This window comes from Mytilus galloprovincialis, chromosome 8 (assembly GCF_965363235.1).
Source record: "Mytilus galloprovincialis chromosome 8, xbMytGall1.hap1.1, whole genome shotgun sequence".
Taxonomy (NCBI): domain Eukaryota; kingdom Metazoa; phylum Mollusca; class Bivalvia; order Mytilida; family Mytilidae; genus Mytilus; species Mytilus galloprovincialis.
In genome coordinates this window covers 91,689,615-91,710,396 of record NC_134845.1, presented here as the reverse complement: position 1 = coordinate 91,710,396, position 20,782 = coordinate 91,689,615, and positions in this window count along the sequence as shown.

The window sequence follows — 20,782 nt, the reverse complement described above, 5'->3', positions numbered from 1 at the left end:
AGTATTGGTATTGTCATCTGATAAAGTCATGCCGATTATAAGATACCCAGTTTTCTCTGCTTTCAAATGTTTCTGTTTGAACCCGTCCACCTGAAACATCAATTATTGGTAATATTTATTATTTGGAAAACAAAAGGTCCTGGAATGGAGTATTTTTTTAATCAACAGCATTGTCCTATATTAGTTATAAATAAAGTTGAATTCTTTGATTCGCTGTTCTACGTCATACCCGCTCACAAAGTGAAATCTACATTGTAAAGGCTGTCTTGCCAATAATAAGTCAACTTATTGATTTATTGGTAAGTAATAACTGTTTTTTATTTACAGTAAACAAATATATGAAATCAAATAATAGTGAATTCATTGAACAAGAATTAATCAAAAAATAAAATAATAAACCAAATAAAGGGGGAAAAGGGAGGAGGGTTCTAGAGGTATTAAAATTTGTTGAAAACATGTTAGTTTTTGTATTTATCAAATGATATTTTTTGGCATACACGCGTGTAACTGTTTACTTTTTTTATTAGGAGGAAAGTTTCACTCTTCTTTATTCAACTTAATGAATCTACATTGTATCGCCATGTACATGTGTAGTCAATCAAGTATTACGTGAAATATCACATTTTCTCCAAATATCTGATATTAACTAGTTATGTGTTATGTATATTTAGATCGTACGTAAGAACCTACATTACATACGTGGTATTGAGACTAGCTAGCATTACTTTTTATAGAAACATTTAATATTGTTAAATTGTAAGTCAACATGACATACAGAAGACATATGCATGCAATTATCATTTAAAACTTCACAAAGCTTATAACGCAAGGAAATAACACACTTCGTACGAGTATTTGAAACATGTGTTAACGTTTTACACCTATAAACTGATCATTTAGTATCAGTTGGCTATTTAAACAATCAAGTAAACACAAAATTATTTGAAGAAGTGCATGAATTGTTGGATTCAAATGCATAGCAAAAAAATCACAAGATAGAGTCTTTTTTCAATGACAAAACAAGGGGAGGGTCAAATTTAAAAAAAGACGTTTTTTGAACTGTTAATGTCGAGATTTACCACTTTTAATTACTGTTTTTAATCAACTTCTAAGTGTATAATGACAAACTTCAAATTTGTTTAAAGATTCTTTACCATATTTTCTTTCTTTTTATTTTTACAATTTCATATTTGAAACTTTGCTGAAAGATGCAAAAAGAGAAAAAAATAATTCAAAACATTTGATTCAATAAAGATTGATATAACCTTTTCTTTCAGGCTACGAATCACATTTACTTTTTACTCCACTGTTAAATAACCATCTGCTTTGCTTTTTGACTAATCCAGCGAAATTATAAGGGCTTCAATATAGATTCATAAACAGCTATATTTCTTTCTATTGCTTATTTTCTGAAGGAGAGGTGAAAGATACCAAAGGGATATTCAAACAAAATAAGAAGAAAATACACTCTTACATAGAAGTAAAAACTATAACAGACAGAAAAGCAAAATAGATACGGCAGTAATAAGTATACCATAAAAAAACAAGAATCTTTATGTAGTTATTACAGCTGGTTCTTAATGAACATTATTTATCAAGATCAGCAAGTTTGTTTGCTTTTAAGATATTCAACGGGATTTGATCATTCCTTTAGGCATAATTAAATTTTTGGTTTGAAATTATTTTTATTATAAAGAAACCAAGGTTTCGAATCCCTGAGGCAAACTTGCCCGTAGGTGGATTTTGCTATTTTTAGACCCTATTTAGTCATATAGCTCTAAAACTGTTTCGCTTCTTATACAATCTTGGCTTTCGACCTTTTGAGTTTGAACAATTCTGCTGGTAAAAGAAAATGCAGAAAATTGTTTGGAGAACTCTCGAGAAATCATTTTTTGCCAGGCCAGTTGTAACATTCAAATGAAAACAACATATCGTGTCTCGGCATTTATCTTAATATATGCATATGTAATAAAGACAGCTTAAGTTCAATTGAACACAACAAACGCTTCTCAAATATTAATGTGGTACCATACTTATTGAATTACTTTCAACAATATGAAACTGAGTATTAATTCAAAATAGATTAAGATTTTGAAAGAAAATGAACAAATATAAGGTATGACCACTAAGCTGATGATACACTCGGCAACTGATACAGTTACTTTATAATTTTGATATTACTAAAAGGACAATTTTACAAAGCTTTACTATAAATCATGCTAGTTCCGAAGTATTTATAACTGAACTGATAAGACCATCCTGGACGCATGCAGACACAGTGCTATACAAGAGCAACATGTTATCAATCTAATAATGTACACTCTTGTCTTTAATAAGGGAGATAATTTCCAATTTCCTGCTGAGAAAATATCACTTACAGCTTCATATGACAGCTAGCTAAACACAGATTTTCAAAACTTATGGTTTATGTGTACTTTCATTTCAAATAAGGAAGATAATTAGCCTCTTCCGGTTTACAGATCACATCCGGTTGGTTAAGGGGATACTAATCTGCTGTCGGTTTACATTATGTGTCTTGCTTTGTCAATCAATGGTTATTGTATGTTGATTCTAAAAACAGAGTTAGTATGTATTGTTCCCTTGAATAAGTGCAAAAAAAAAGTAATTCCGGTTTTCTCAAGGTCATTTCCGATTTTTATTAATCAAGGTCATGTGTCATCAATCCATTTGCCAAAAGACATAAGGGCTTTATCATGTATCAGTATGAAGTTATGAACAATTGATCTTATATTTTATATTTTAGGGTGAGTAACTCATATAAGATATTGGATGATTCGGACTGCAGTTACAATTTCTTTGTCTCAACAACCAAAACATTTAACATCGGTTCTTTTATATTGAGCTTTTATAGTATTAGATAAGATGCACACACAAGAAAAATGGAAACTTTTTTAAAATGACTTTAACCTTTGACCTTAACCCAATTGTCTTTTTGGTTGAAAATGGAAAATTACTCTCATATGAAGAATCCTTATCGACTTGTTCAATTTGATCGAAGCATTTTGAGGAGTTTACATGTCATTTGAAAAATAATTGACGATTTCTTTTACGATTGCCAAGGAGACACGCATACAAGAACAACATTGAAGAGATAATTCTTGCAGCAAAACAAAATTTCACAGAAGAACAAAAATTGGTAGAAAAAACTATTCAAAAGCAATTGTTCAGAGACCAACTGAAGGTCTTTCCACCTCAACTTTCGATGATAATGTATTAGATAGGAAAATGTTGCTAGAATATATCACTTAGGGTTCATTTGATTGCTGACTGTACTTGTTTGGTTTTATAAATATTTTGATATGAGCGTCACTGATGAGTCTTTTGTAGACGAAACCCGCGTCTGGTGTACTAAATCATAATCCTGGTACCTTTGATAACTATTTACACCACTGGGTCGATGCCACTGCTGGTGGACGTTTCGTCCCCGAGGGTACATGTATCACCAGCCCAGTAGTCAACACTTCGATGTTGACATGAATATCAATAATGTGGTCATTTTTATAAATTTCCTGCTTACAAAACTTTGAATTTTTCGAAAAACTAAGGATTTTCTTATCCCAGGCATATATTACCTTAGCCGTTTTTGGCACAATTTTTTGGAATTTTGGATCCTCAATGCTCTTCAACTTTGTACTTGTTTGGCTTTATAAATATTTTGATATGAGCGTCACTGATCAGTCTTATGTAGACGAAACGCGCGTCTGGCGTGCTAAATTATAATCCTGGTACCTTTGATAACTATTTACACCACTTGGTCGATGCCACTGCTGGTGGACGTTTCGTCCCCGAGGGTATCACCAGCCCAGTAGTCAACACTTCGATGTTGACATCAATATCAATAATGAGGTAATTTTTATAAATTTCCTGTTAACAAAACTTTGAATTTTTCGAAAAACTAAGGACTTTCTTATCTCAGGCATAGATTACCTTAGCCGTATTTGGCACAACTTTTTAGAATTTTGGATCCTCAATGCTCTTCAACTTTGTACTTGTTTGGCTTTATAAATATTTTGATATGAGCGTCACTGATGAGTCTTATGTAGACGAAACGCGCGTTTGGCACACTAAATTATAATCCTGGTACAATTGATAACTATTTACACCACTGGGTCGATGCCACTGCTGGTGGACGTTTCGTCCCCGAGGGTATCACCAGCCCAGTAGTCAACACTTCGATGTTGACATGAATATCAATGATGTGGTAATTTTTTAAAATTTCCTGTTTACAAAACTTTGAATTTTTCGAAAAACTAAGGATTTTCTTATCCCAGGCATAGATCACCTTAGCCGTATTTGGCACAATTTTTTGGAATTTTGGATCCTCAATGCTCTTCAACTTTGTACTTGTTTGGCTTTATAAATATTTTGATATAATCGTCACTGATGACTCTGATGTAGACGAAACGCGCGTCTGGCATACTAAATTATAATCCTGGTACCTTCGATATCTAATTAAAACTGATTCAGAAAAATATATGGTTTCTAGGTATTTTTTCAATTGTGCGATAATGGTTACTTCCGGTTTATCTTTTGGAAGTTGATATGTCTTCAAACTTTATGATTTTACAATGAACCAGTGCGAATTTGTAGTAATGGTCAAAATCTAGAACGTGAAATTGACCTTTGACCTTGACCTCAATTACACAGTTATAGGTAATGAACATCAAATAAAAAGACCCCAGGTCATATACTTTTTTGGGTGAGGAGTTACAGTGACTTCAAATATATTAGTGGCGAATACTTTTCTAAATGGTTATTGAATCTCTTCGACTCAAATTGCGTTGAACTTGTTTCAATTTGATGACAATTGTTTAGTTTACCTTGTTTGTATTGGATACCTTAGCTCCACAAAATTCCATACTAACAACTGTGTATTGCCAAATCATCTTCATGTTTGCATAAGGAATGGTCAATTGACAAAAAATGTGTCCGCAGAGAAAGAAGGTCTTCAGAAATACTGTTTAATCACGAAGTGGTATTCCTCCGCCTCATTTTTAGATGTATATCTCTAATTTGACATACACGGTCATCTCAGTACAAGAACCAGAAAAAAAAAAAACGATTTCTATTTTTAAATTATCAATTCCCTTCACCTTAGTAGCATTATACCGACATCAACGTGATATTGAATATACATTGCCCATCCTTTTCGGCATTCAAAAGCTAGCAGCTTCTTCTCAGAAGTTGTAAAACGGCAACATTGTTTGAACAGAATGTTGATAAAGCAGGAGTTTGTCAATGAACGTCTTGTTCTTTTTCAAAAATGTTTATTGGAAGGTACCAAGACCTTGTTGATTAATATTCATAATAATATCTACAAATAATACACGATGATCTTTTTTTTTTTTTTTTAAATAATTATTCAGTTTATTGCACTATTGGTTGTTAACAAATACCCTAAAAGGTACAACTATCCCAGATAGGTTTATCCCTGTGTGTGAATTATCAAATGAACCAGGGGATTCACAAGATAAACTTATTATAAAAGTGGTTAATAAATTATTACAATCTATATAGTTTACAAAATCTGCATAGCAATAAAATTTCGGAAAACATACGTTCTCTCTGTTTATGTTTTTCTATTTATTTTAATTGTATATCACGTGGTATAGATGTTTATTATGTATCTCGAACACGTGTCTTTTATTCATTCTTGTATGTTGGAATTTTCTTAACTTATTAGGTAAGTTTTAAATTTAATGAAATAACTGTTTTGTTTTCTTTAACTCATAACTTGAATGCGCTATAGAATACTGAGAAACTTGATGCATTAGCCTATTATGAGTATCAAACATTGATGACATTCTGATGATAATTTAACATAGTCAAGACATGGATAAAGAATGAGATTTCTTTTGATACTTTGTATAAAGTATTGACAATCGTTTCGTGTAAACAGAGAAACCGTATACATAAAACATAAATGAAAAACATAATATTGCTCTGCTAGTACATGGAGTATAATGTCTTTACTTTCACATAAACCTGAGACCACTATAACACATGTGTGATAGTAGTCTCAGCATAAACAGACACCCACACATGTACCTCCACACAAACTTGGTCACAAAACTAGCACACACACACACACACTCTCTGTCACACAACTACACAATCATAAGTACTTGTACGCCTCACCTATTGAATTACATTGTGGTGAATTATATATATTTAAATGCTTCTTTCAAAAATTTACTACATTTTCTTTCTAAGAGTATACTATTTTCATTCCATTCTAAAAATTCTAATTTAAAAACCCTGTATACATCTATGTACTTGTGTTTTAACTCTGATGCATAATTGCTTTTGTAAACAGCAAATAAAACAATTGTTAACAACACATTAATATCAAAATATGAACTGTCATGAATTTTGTATCCAAGTATTAAATTTTGCATTGATAAAATATGTGTACCTATTTTTATCTTATCTAGTAATAACCCAACTTTAGTCCAAAATTCTTGTAAAAATTCACACTCTTTAAAAAAAATGATTATAATTGTCTACTTGGTGACATATATGACATTGATTATCCTTCATTATTTTCCATTGATAAAGCAGTTGCTTACAGGGTAATATATAATTGATCAATTTCCACCTAAACATTTTTAGTTTGTTATCAATTAACTGGTGAAATGTAAAGTTTAATATATGATGTAATTGATTTGAGGAATTTAGTTTGAATAATGTTTTCCATTTTATGAAACCAATAGGTGTGCCACTTTCTATACCTTTGATATAGTTATATATATCTTTAGCTTTTAATTTTTTAATGCAAATTGATTTGGCTTTGTTTTTTGTTTCTAAGTAAAGATTTCTGTCTATTTGAACTTTGGTTGAAATTGATTGATTTGATTTTAACATGAGTTTCCATTCCTTTTTGATTGCAGATTTAAGTTTAGAAAGTTCTGCTATCCAGTTTGATTTTTCTTTCAATTTATTTAAGATTACTATTTGGGAGATATTACCTTGTTTATCTATGATATCATTAATAAAAAGAATGTCACTTTCTATCCAGTTTGGAAAAACAAGACTTTTACCATTTAATTTAATTGATTGATTACCCCAAATAAATTGCTGTCTTATACATTTGAAATTTACCCCCTTGCTTATCTTGGAACTATTATGTACTTTATACCAACTTTTTAATATTTCAAAATAAAATTCTGGCATAATTTTTTTATAAATTTTGTATGTCATATATATTTTCAGGGTTCATGTTAAATAGAGCAAAGTTTGCTCCAAATTTGTTAAAGTAATATAAAGGTATAGCCTTCCAATTTGAAAATTCTTCTGTCGCTAACCTTTTAACCGAAGATATATGGATTGATGTTATATAACTATCTATATCAATCATTTTTAAACCTCCATCCTGATAATCATTACATAGAGTATATCTCTTGATCTTCTCATTTTTGTTTTGCCATATATAGTTAAATATCAGTTTTTTAAATTGTGTTAGAAAGTCTCTCGATAAATTGGTTACTGATGCTAAAAAGGTTATGTTTGGTATAATTAATGTTTTTATTACTGTTATTCGTCCAATCATTGTAAGCTTTCTTTTCTTCCAATTTGAAATTGCTTTTTCTGACTTCCTCAAAATATTTTCTGTGTTTAATTTATGGCATTCAACTTTATTAGTTCCAAAATATACACCTAAACTTTTAATGGGGCTTTTATTCCAACTAATGTTTTCATATTTATCTTTAGAGTGTTTTAATTTACCTAGCCATATTCCTTCAGTTTTTGACTTATTAAGTTTTAGACCAGAAAGAGTTCCAAATTCTTCAATTAAATTTAATGCCAGGCTTATTTTTTGTTTTGATTTAAGAAAGATAGTAGTATCATCTGCAAGTTGTGAGATTTTAAGACTATGTGTTTTAGAATCAAGTTTGATTTGAAATCCTTTAATACCTGTATCTTGTCTTATTCTATATGCCAGAATCTCTACAGCTATAACAAAAATTATCGAACTCAAGGGACACCCTTGTCTAATACCACGAAAAATGCTATAGGTTTCAGAAATCTACCCATTATTGAGCATACAACCTTTGACACCATTATATAAAGTTTTAACCCATTTAATAAACGACTGCGGGAGACCAAATTTTAAAAGAGCTTTATACATAAATGACCATTCTAACGAGTCAAAAGCTTTTGAAAAATCTATAAATAACAAAGCACCATCTATATTAAAAGTTTCAGAGTAGTCTATGATATCTTGAATCTGTCGGATATTGAATCCAATATACCTTTTTTTAGCTCACCTGGCCTAAAAGGCCATGTGAGCTTTTCTCATCACTTGGCGTCCGTCGTCCTCGTCGACGTCGTCGTCGTCGTCGTTAACAATTTTTCAAACATCTTCTCCTCTGGAACTACTGAATGGATTTGAATGAAACTTAAAATGATTGTTCCTTAGATTATCCTGCACAAAGTGTGTGCTTCGATTTTTGATCCGTCAAAAAACATGGCCGCCGTTACTTAAAATAGAACATAGGGGTCAAATGCAGTTTTTGGCTTATATCTCAAAAACGGAAGCATTTAGAGCAAATCTGACATAGGGGTAAAAATGTTCATTAGGTCAAGATCTATCAGCTCAGAAATTTTCAGATGAATCAAACAAACCATTGTTGGGTTGCTGCCACTTAATTGGTAATTTTAGGGAAATTTTGCAGTTTTTGGTCATTATCTTGAATATTATTATAGATGAAGATAAACTGTAAACAGCAAAAATGATCAGCAAAGTAAGATCTACAAATAGGTTAATATGACCAAAATTGTCAATTGACCCCTTAAGGGGTAAATGTCCTTTAATGACAATTTTTCACAATTTGTTCATCATATTTGCTAACTTTAAAAAATCTTCTCCTCTGAAACTACTAAATGGATTTGGATGAAACTTAGCATGATAGTTCCTTAGATTATCCTGCACAAAGTGTGTGCTTCGATTTTTGATCCGTCAAAAAACATGGCCGCCCTTACTTTAAATAGAACATAGGGGTCAAATGCAGTTTTTGGCTTATATCTCAAAAACGAAAGCATTTAGAGCAAATCTGACATGGGGTTAAAATGTTCATTAGGTCAAGATCTATCAGCCCTGAAATTTTCAGACGAATCAAACAAACCATTGTTGGGTTGCTGCCACTTAATTGGTAATTTTAAGGAAATTTTGCAGTTTTTGGTCATTATCTTGAATATCATTATAGATAAAGATAAACTGTAAACAGCAAAAATGATCAGCAAAGTAAATCTACAAATAGGTTAATATGACCAAAATTTGTCATCTCACCTTGACCTCATTTTCATGGTTCAGTGGTTGTAGTTAAGTTTTTGTGTTTTGGTCTGTTTTTCTTATACTATATGCAATAGGTCTATTAAAATTAGTGTGTAGAATGATTGTAAGGTGTACATGTCTAGCTGACAGGTGTCATCTAACCTTGACCTCATTTTCATAATTCAGTGGTCAAAGTTAACTTTTTTAGTTTTGGTCTATTTTTTTTAATACTTTATGCATTAGGTCAACTATATTTGGTGTATGAAAATATTTTATGATCTATATGTCGGTTACGCAGGTTTTATTTGAACTTGACCTCATTTTCAAAGTCCATTGCTAAGTTTTAAGTGTTTGTGTTTTGGTCTCATTTTCTTTATTTATAAACAGTAAGTCATATATATTTGTAATATTGAAGAATTGTTAGCTGTACATGTTTGCCTGGCATGGTTCAATAAGTTCAATAAGGCATTGTTGACCAGGTGAGCGATTCAGGCTCTTGAGAGCCTCTTGTTTACATATCCATTCTGATCACTATTTATTATTTTTGATAAAACAGGTTTTAACCGTTGGGCTAAAGTATAGGCTATTAATTTGGTGTCTACATTTAGTAAAGTTATAGGTCTATAATTGTCTAGGGATAGTGGGTCATTTTTTTTGTACAATAAAGATACTATTCCTATTTTTTGTAATGTTGTTAATTCTTCTTTCTCGTAACACCTATTGAAAACTTCTACAGCTAGTTCTTTTATATTATCCCAGAATGTGCGATAGAATTCAACACTTAGACCATCTATACCTGGTGATTTGTTTAGCTTCATATTAAAAATAGCTTATGTGCATTCTTCTATTGAGATACTGCCGCCTAGAGAACTTTTCTCGTCATCACTTAATTTATGATCTATTTTTGTTTCTTCAACATATTGCCTAATATTATTAACATCTGGATTTGTATTTTATATAAATTTTCATAGTAACATTTTTCTAAATTTAAAATTTCTGATGGCTCTGTTATAATTTTGTCCTGGTTATCTTTCAATGCCGAAATATTTTTTTTTGTTTGTCTTGATTTTTCTAAACCTAAAAAGAATTTTGTGTTTTTTTCCCCTTCTTCTAACCATTTGACTCGAGATCTTACTTGTGCACCTTTAAATTCATCTTTATAAAGATTTTCTAGATTTTTTTCAATTTTTTCTATTTCATCTTTAGTTTCTTTTGAAGCTTATTTATTTATATATTATTTAATTATTTAATCTTTGTAAGTTCATTTCTAAATCTTTTATATTATTTTTCTTTTCAGATGACTTGTATTTACAATACATTACAGTGATGTCCCTTACTTCAGATTTGAAGATATCCCAAATATCTCTTGAATATCTGGTAAGTGCCTTTTCTTTATATTTTAGAATAAGATTGTTTATATGGTTTTTATAATTATCATCTATTAAAATACTATTATTTATTTTAAAGAAACCTCTTCCCCTGTCATGGGGATTTTGTCTTATTTTTAACGAAATGGCTTGGTGATCAGTGTGTGATATCATAGCAGGTCTTATATCAGAATTGATTACATGTGGCCTTATATCTGGACTATTCAAAAAGAAATCTATTCTGCTTGTTATATTCGTATTGTTTTTCCTTCTCCATGTAAATTGAATTTTGTTTGGATTTATTTCCCTCCATATATCTATTAATTTGTGTTTTTTAATGAGCTGTTTAAGGCTATTTACTGGTTTATAGTATTTATGAGCGCTATTTGATTTCCTATCTATTTTTAATAGAGTTTCATTCATGTCCCCTCCTAAAATTAAAATACCTAAGCGATTATTTTCTATGATGTTATTTACCTTTTTAAAAAATTTATTTCTGTTAGTATGGATGTTTGGGGCATATACATTTATTAAGGTAAAAATGTTATCGTTAACTTCAATGTTGAGCAAAATAATTCTGCCATCATTATCTTTAACTTCATTTATTAGTTTATAATTTAAACTGTCTTTAATCATTATCGAAACGCCTCTTGATTGGGAACTTCCATAGCTATGAAAAAATTTACCTTTTACTTCACTATTAATAATATGTTCATTTTTCTCTATTAGATGGGATTCTTGTATAAATAATATATTACATTTTTGATGTTTATTCCACAAATATAATCTCTCTCTTTTCTCTTTCTGTCCTAAACCTTGACAGTTTAAGGATATAAGATGTATATTGTCACTCATTGTTTTTACCTAGGGAATATTCAATTTTATACATTAAATATAGCTGTACAATTATGGTTCTCATAACTAGTGTAATAACCCACTCAATAGTACATGTTAATGAGACTATTATTAGAACAACATGTCTTATTACATTATTTACATGTTTGTATATACACAAGGTTAAATGCACTGTTAACTTCTTTTTTTTTTCAAGGACACAATATAGTAATAAAAATATCATTATAAAGAAATATATTTGCAAGAAATTACTATTATAACAGTATAACATAACATAAATAACAGGTTTGATTATGTTAACCTTTTTCGAGCTAAATTTTGTTTGTTTTCATATCAATACTATGTTTCTCATACACGAATAACAAAGCTTAAGTGTATTTAAATATACAACTATATCATTCAAATCACTGTTCACTTTTCCAATAATCAGGAAAGTTTCTATCATGATTCCCTTTGATCTCTGAATTGTTTTATTAAGTAATCTATTTTTAGATATGGTGAAAACCCAGAAATTTAGGGATTTTTTGAATCGGGTCAGCATGCATATGAATATAACTGTAGTTATACTGTTTTTAGTTGGGTATGTCACATGTATGACGATAATGCAAATTAAAAAGAAAAAATATTTTTGAACATTTAATAATAGTTGCAGATACATGTTTATATTCATGACTACATTGATTGACCTACTTAAATAGTTGTTTATTGCTGTGTGTGTTTGATATAAACTATATTGTAAAAGAACAAACAAATAACTTTTATTTACATATGTTTCAATTCTTTTCAGGTATTTTAGAGTGGCAATTACCATGGACGTGGACCTAGCTTGTACAAAAAATATGTGAACTATATACATGATATAGAAGGAACTAATTTTCAGTTTTTGGATACCTAAAGCAATAGTGGTGTTTTTAATATGCCAATCTTTGAAATTGATATTAATTGTGTACAGGTGAACTAAGTGAGATAATGTATATGGTAGATCTTGAGCAGTTTTGAAGTTATTCCTAGTACATGTGTGTGAGGAATTGACACATTTATTAACATGGATTTTATATTTCAAAGAAGTGATTTCATCAACTGAGTGACTGTGATGTGGAACGCAACTAAAGTTAGTCAATTTACCAATCAAGCTGACACCATTCAGATTGGGATTTACAGGTGTTTTGAATTGATTCATGGTTAATAAAAAGATGATACTAACTTTCAATGGATCAACTATTTGATCATATTCATTTGTTTTCATGATAATCATATAAATAAAATATTTCATATCAACATTTAATATATTTTTCCTTACAGAGTGTATACAATCTAATATTATTGTATCACACAATGAATTATTTTTTTCACATTTTTCAGATAAGATAAAAATATAACTAACATATATACACAAGCACAAAAACTGTGCATTGAAAATCACACTACTGTACATTAAAGTTAACTAAGACACTGGTTAGGGATTTGTCTTCTGTTTTGTCGGCTCGACTACTCGTTTATGTAGTTCTATAACCAAGGCCAGTACTATGCTCGTTCCTGACCTGGTTACTCATCTTGCTAGGTTGGGGGAACTAGCTGGTAGCTTTCATATGAATACATGTTAATGTAACACAGATTCAAAGTTCAATATATAATGTTTATTAAATCAGCATTCAGTATAATAGTTTATCAATCACAATAATCACAATAATCACATAAGTTCATGAGACATAATAAAACAGTATGTCTAATATAAATCCAAGTCTATAACACAAGTGTCCAATACGTGACTATAAGGCAAGTCTGCCAAACTGCATGGTCAACTAATATATATTTATTTTATAATTCAATTTACATAACATTAATACTCGTATATCTAATTTACATAATAATGCTAGTTTATCTATTTTCTCAAAATCAAGTCTTTGTGACATAACTTAAATCATCTTAAAAAGTAAGAAATCCCTTTTGTATATATAGCACTTCTCTAATCCTTAATTCGCTATTGTCATTTAGGCCTCAGGGGATTACATAATAATTTGCTTTACACTTATCTAAAATTGTGAAGATTTATATTAACTATTTATCAAGTGAATTATTTCTTAAGCTAGTGCTAAATATCTTAACTAATACTGAATTATAACAATTATTCAAATTCCACATTTTATCATGCTTGCATCTAAAATATACTGGTTATAGTTCATCGGTAGCTTGCCTTTTCCCCGTTGATTGACTTGGAGTTTTCGGATCTTTAAAGTTCATATAGTGATCCATGAGTCCAGAAGCTGACTTGGGCAGATTTTGTTTGTTTGATTTATTTTTGTTTGATTTTTTTTTGTTTGTCTTTTTGTCTTTTTTGTTTGTCTGCTCATTGTTTGCAGTAATTTGTTTAGATTCTTTGGGGACTACCAATTGTTGTTCATCATCTTCGTTATCATCATTTGAATCATCGCTACTTTCACTTGTAGGTTGCTTATCTTTAGTTTCATCTTGAGCGTTATTTTTGTTAGCAGCTTCATGTACACTATCAGTAACAATCGAATCAACATTCTGATCTTGATCTGTTGTTGGACCGTCTATAGGTTGTTGATATTCTTTGGCTTTATGACCTGATTTGCCACATGAGTTACACACCCAGTCATTGTCACAGGACTCTTGTTTGTGTCCCGTCTGTAAACATTTGTTACATTTAGCATAAGGATTTACTACAATTTGGTCTTTGTGGATGAGTAGCGCTTTGTATTTTCCTATACTAATGAATCTAGGTAGCTGTATACCAGGTACTGGGCTTACCATAAATAACCGGTCTCCGGTTTGACAGTTGGTAAGAAATCCATTGATACGCAGTCTTTCACGATTGAAGTTGTGAATTATGAGATTATGTTTGGTCTCAAGATATCTACCAATTTGGTTGTCGTCAGCAGATAAGGGTACATTTTTTATCCGGATGCGTAAGTAGTTGATGTGTTCTTTAACTACAAATTTGGGATTTCTATCATGTACATGTATGTGTTTTTTCCTGATAGTGAGACCATTAGCTATCAAAAGTTCCCTATCTGACTCACTATCAAGATAAATTCGCCACATTCCATTAACCCTTTGAAGACCTTTCAAATGGCTTTCTTCAACTACATGGCCAATATCACTGTACAACTCTGCATGATTTAAAAAGTCTACAGGTTTTGGTTTTATAGTTCCGAAGAGATCAGTCTCTAATATAAATACGGGTTTGGCTGCAGAAAACCCAAAGTCACTGTTTTGAGCTTTATTTTTATCATTTTCAGTTTTTGAGGCATCTGCATACGACGCCATTTTTGTTGTTGTTTGGTCACTTGCCGAGTTTTCATTAAAGGACTCTTCGTTACTCATTTTTACCATTACTTCAAGATAAATACTTTTAGGTAGATTATTTATCAAATACTTGTCGCAATAAATACGTTGATAATACAGTTCTTCTATGGAATCCGTTTACTTTTTCGGGAGCTCTGAAAAGTCCGTGGACATTTAACCAAGGCCCCTTACGTCCTCCTTAATATTAATAATAATATCTACAAATAATACACGATGATCTTAAAGAAAAGTTAATAGGTACTGTTGTTGTTTATTATCTCATTAACGTATTATTATATTCTTTTATTTGTCTTTATGGATATTACTTTTACAATATTTACTGTGTTTTCTGTTTTAGGTTGTATCAATTTGACGTGGCTCTGTACTTACATTTCCCGTCATTTTGTTTCTGTTGAATGGAAAATAGAAATCGAGGTGAGAGGTTTAGCTAGCTATTAAACCAAGTTCAATCACAATTTTCTACTTAAGAACAAGCCTATGTCAATTGAGGAATAGTACAGTTGTAGTTCGGTATACTTTTGACGGTTTAAAAGATGGATTAAAGATACCAGAGGGACATTCAAACTCATAGATAAAAAATAAACTGACAACGCAATGATTAAAAACGAAAAAGACAAACATAATACAATAATACACACGATACAACATAGCAAAATAAAGATTAAGCAAGACGAACCCCACAACAACCTTGGGGTGATCTCAGGTGATCGGTAAGGTTGAGCAGATCGTGCTCAACATTTGGCATCCGTTATGTTTTGTTTAAAGAACAACAAAGCAAAAGTTATGGTGTAAAAGACATTGATTCATTTCCTTTCATACTACTTCTAATTGATATTTTATGCCACTTTGACTTCAAATAATGGTTTTGCACGGTCGTAGTTGTTCAATGCATTTTAAAAAGTACGAACAAAAATGGAACTTTCCTGAATATACCAACAGTAGAATAAACTACAGTTATTGTCAAATTCCTTGATTTACTTTTTATAGCTTGCTTAATCTCACACTTGTTTGATCACGACAGTCGCATATAATTTTACTGAGTGAATGAAATTAAAACTTCAGATAATTATCCCTTTATGTTGAAGTGATATAGACATAGATGTTTTTGTTTTCCTCTTATAGTTGAAGTTACCTGGGTTTTAGTTTGTAGCCGTTTACTCTTAATGGATTAATGACTTTTGAACAGCGGTATACATTTATTAAACACTAATTTTGTTGCATTGTGTTCATATCCAAAGTAACTATATTAGAAATAACAAAAAAAAAGATCTTGGATATAGTGCACAAAGATGCAAAAAGAGGGCACTTTAACACACAAAAAACATAGATTAAAAATAAAATATAAAGTATAAATTAAGTCAATATTTAATTGTTAATTTATGTACACATATCAAATATTATATTGATTTATAGTGAAGTAAAGATTACATCCGAATATTTTCATATAAGCGCCTGTGTTTAAGAATACAAACAAAAATGACTGTCATATGTTTTATTTTTGTTTGGTGTCTAGTTTCGAGTACATCCACGTCTAAAGATTGAATATATTATCCACAGTGAGCTAGGAGATTTTCTGAGCTCTTACTGTAAAAACATGACATAGTTTAGGATGAATGTATTTTGCACCATCTGTTGCTGATCATTCATGAACATGATGAATTAATAAAAAGAAATACACAATTGAAGCAATTCGTCTTTGTCTATTGATTTAACATTTCTCACTCTCTGTTTTATGGAGCATGTTATTGGCATGAAAAGTATTCTCAAACGGGTTAATGCATTAACTTTTATTGTAAAATATGTATGACCATGATCAAGGTGTACATTAATTGTGATTTCACCAGCTAATGTTACATCTCTTCACATCATTAAGTTTAAACAACAGCAGCTATGCAAGGGTTATTAAGTATACTGTTGAAGATTGTTATGATATACGTTGGAAATAGTGAATATTATTATCAAACAATATTTTCCTTTGATTCTTAAGAGTAAAAAGCACCGAATTATATTTTTGTAATTGATGGGATTACTGTCCGTTTTTAATCTAGTTAATCGCTATCTATTTAGAATCGGTCAGTGTGTTTTTTTTTCTAGTACCGCTTTGCTCTATTTGTGGAATTACATATAAAATAACTTGCAGTATGATTTTTTTTTAATCGTTATGTATGCTTTGTAAAAGGTTATAACACTGAATACATGTATTTGATAAGTTTTTTGAGGTTTCAAAAAAGAAATTTGCAGAGGATGATGTTTGTCATTTTCAACCAATATAACAATACTGAAGTTCATTAACGACTTGGAGTATGTTATTGGCATGAAAAGTATTCTCAAACGGGTTAATGCATTAACTTTTATTGTAAAATATGTATGACCATGATCAAGGTGTACATTAATTGTGATTTCAACAAATTTTAAAATTCATCTGTTACTCAAGTCGGTCTCATATAAAATTAACTACAGAAAAGACAGTTTCCGAGCGGATACTGACTTCACTGCAAATCATTGTAATATTGATATTTGAACCTTGATTATCAATTGTTCCATTTATATATAATTTAAATGTTACACAGTCTATTTTTTTTTTTGACTGCCTGTTTCGTTGTTTTCTTCTGCATCTTTGTGTACTTTTCCGGGATTTTTTATTTATATTTTTGACATATTAATTTAAGATACTAAAATAACGCAACCATAGTTTATCTCTATATTACTTTCATATGATGTAAAATGATAATTCGTTCGTTTGATGTGTTTGAGCTTTTGATTTTGCCGTCTTATTAGGGATTTTCCATTTTTTTTTATAATTTTGTAAACATGAAAGGCTTTACTCTTAATTGAAGCTTTACCTTTCTTAATTTATGTCTTCTAACATTGGACTACATACCTTGTTTTGTCTAGTATCTGCCTACATATGTCATGTATGTACTAAGAAGAATTTTCTTATCTATTGTATAATCAATGACATTTATCTTAAAGATCATGTAATAATAATGTTTTAGGCGAGCATCAAACACCCTGTTGTAGTTAGAAAAAACCAGCATGTCATGATTTTCATTCGTTGGAAGCAGTTTTTAGGATTAAGCTTGATCAGTATTTATCAAAGCCGAATATATGAAAGCAAAGGATATATAAAAACCGAACCAATTGAAGTGCAATATACCGAAAAGAAGCATGAAAATCAAACATTGATGTTTCCACCATAACATATTATACAGATACTAAAAGATGTGGTATCAGTGCATTTTTACAAAATAACGACCTTCTACGGTATACTGAATAATCATAAAGTATCTCTTCTTGTTTAAAATTGATGATGTGACCAGATGTAGAGTTTGGCTGATGAAATCATCAATATTTCTTTAATAGAGGGCAGGGAATAAAATATTTATAGACAAGATTTGTCTGTGTAATTTTGAATGTTCAAATGACTTCATCAACATATGTAGCAAAATATACACCTGAAAACGTTGTATATTCTGTTAGTTTACAAAATTTATTGAGTGTATTAACCAAAGAGATGTAACAGAAAAACTAACTTTTATGATGTGTTATTTCTTTAAGACATGTTTGAACCACAGTATGATTTTTTCAATTGCGTTTGGTTGATTAATTTCTATTTTAAAAAACATAACCTTATAACCAAGTGTAAACGGCTAGATAGTTCAGTTATCAAGTTAGAAAATAACGAATCCCTCTAAATTTCGCAAATGCTTATTGTGTGGTTCATAAATCCGGCCGTTCGTTTTCTCGTTTGAATTGCTTTACATTTGTCATTTCGAGGCATTAATAAAGTACAATGCGGAATTAACTATTCTTTTTATTTAAAGTCGCATTATTTTTCTATATAGGAAGAAATGCATTGTTGGTATAATCTGTTTTGTAACCGTCAAAGAAAAAGAAAAAAGAATTTTGAAATAAGTAAAATACAATTATAATACAAGCTATTGTCAAATTGCGAATGTGAGCATCGATTATATAGATCTCTAAAAAAACATTTTTGTAAATTAAATGCATTTGATCCCGTTTCTTTGTGCCAGTTTCTCTCTACATTTAAAAATGGACATAACCTTGATATCGTCCAACACTCTTGAAATCACTCATTATCTAATGTTAAGTATTACATTACATTCAAATAACACGATACTTATGAAAAAGATATTGATTTTAGGTGCGAAAAATACCCCCCCCCCCCCAAAAAAAAAAAAAAAAAAAACAAAAACAAAAGAAAATGAACAAATATAAGGTATGACCACTAAGCTGATGATATCCTCGGGAACTGATACAGGACAATTTTACAAAGCTTTACTATAAATCATGCTAGTTCCAAAGTATTTATCACCGAACTGATAAGACCCTCCTGGACGTATAAGAACACAGTGCTAGACAAGAGCAACATGTTATAAATCTAATAATGCACACTCTTGTCTTTAATAAGGGAAATAATTTCCATTTCCTGCTGAAAAAATATCACTTGCAGCTTCATATGACAGCTGGCTAAACACAGATTTCCAAAACTTATGGTTTATATGTACTTTCTCATCTCAAATACAAAATGGAAAATTACTCTCATATGAAGAATCCTTATCGACTTATCAATTTGACCGAAGCATTCTGAGGATTTTACATGCCGTTCGAAAAATAATTGACGATTTTTTTTACGATTGCGAAAGAGACACGCATACAAGAACAACAGTGTTTAAAGAGATAATTCTTGCAGCAAAACAAAATTTCACAGAAGAACAAAAATTGGTAGCAAAAACTATTCAAAAGCAATTGTTCAGAGACCAATTGAAGGTCTTTCCACCTCAACTTTCGATGATAATGTATTAGATAAGAAAATGTTGCTAGAATATATCACTTAGGGTTCATTTGATTGCTGACTGTACTTGTTTGGCTTTATAAATATTTTGATATGAGCGTCACTGATGAGTCTTATGTAGACGAAACGCGCGTCTGGTGTACTAAATTAAAATCCTGATACCTTTCATAACTATTAACATCACTTGGTCGATGCCACTGCTGGTGGACGTTTCGTCCCCGAGGGTATCACCAGCCCAGTAGTCAACACTTCAGTGTTGACATGAATATCAATAATGTGGTCATTTTTATAAATTTCCTGCTTACAAAACTTTGAATTTTTCGAAAAACTAAGGATTTTCTTATCCCAGCCATAGATTTACCTTAGCCGTATTTGGACACTTTTTGGAATTTTGGATCCTCAATGCTCTTCAACTTTGTACTTGTTTGGCTTTATACATATTTTGATATGAGCGTCACTGATGAGTCTGATGTAGACGAAACGTGCGTCTGGCGTACTAAATTATAATCCTGGTACCTTTGATAACTAATTAAAACTGATTCCGAAAAATATATGGTTTCTAGGTATTTTTTCAATTGTGCGATAATGGTAACTTCCGGGGAAAAAAATTACTTCCAGTTTATCATTTGGAAGTTGATATGTCTTCCAACTTTATGATTTTACAATGAACCAGTACGAATTTGTAGTAAAGGTTAAAATCTAGAACGTGAGATTGACCTTTGACCTTGACCTCAATTTCACAGTTATAGGTAATGAACATCAAATAGAAAAACCCCAGGTCATTTACTTTTATGGTTGAGGAGTTACATTGACTTCAAATATATAAGTGGCGAATACTTTTCTAAATGGTTATTGAATCTTTTCGACTCAATTTGCGTTGAATTTGTTTCAATTTGATGACAATTATTTGTTTAACCTTGTTTGTATTGGATACCTTAGCTCCACAAAATTCCATACTAACAACTGTGTATTGCCAAATCATCTTCATGTTTGCATAAGGAATGGTCAATTGACAAAAATTGTGTCCGCAGAGAAAGAGGGTCTTCAGAAATACTGTTTAATCACGCAGTGGTATTCCCCCGCCTCATTTTTAGATGTATATCTGTAATATGACATACA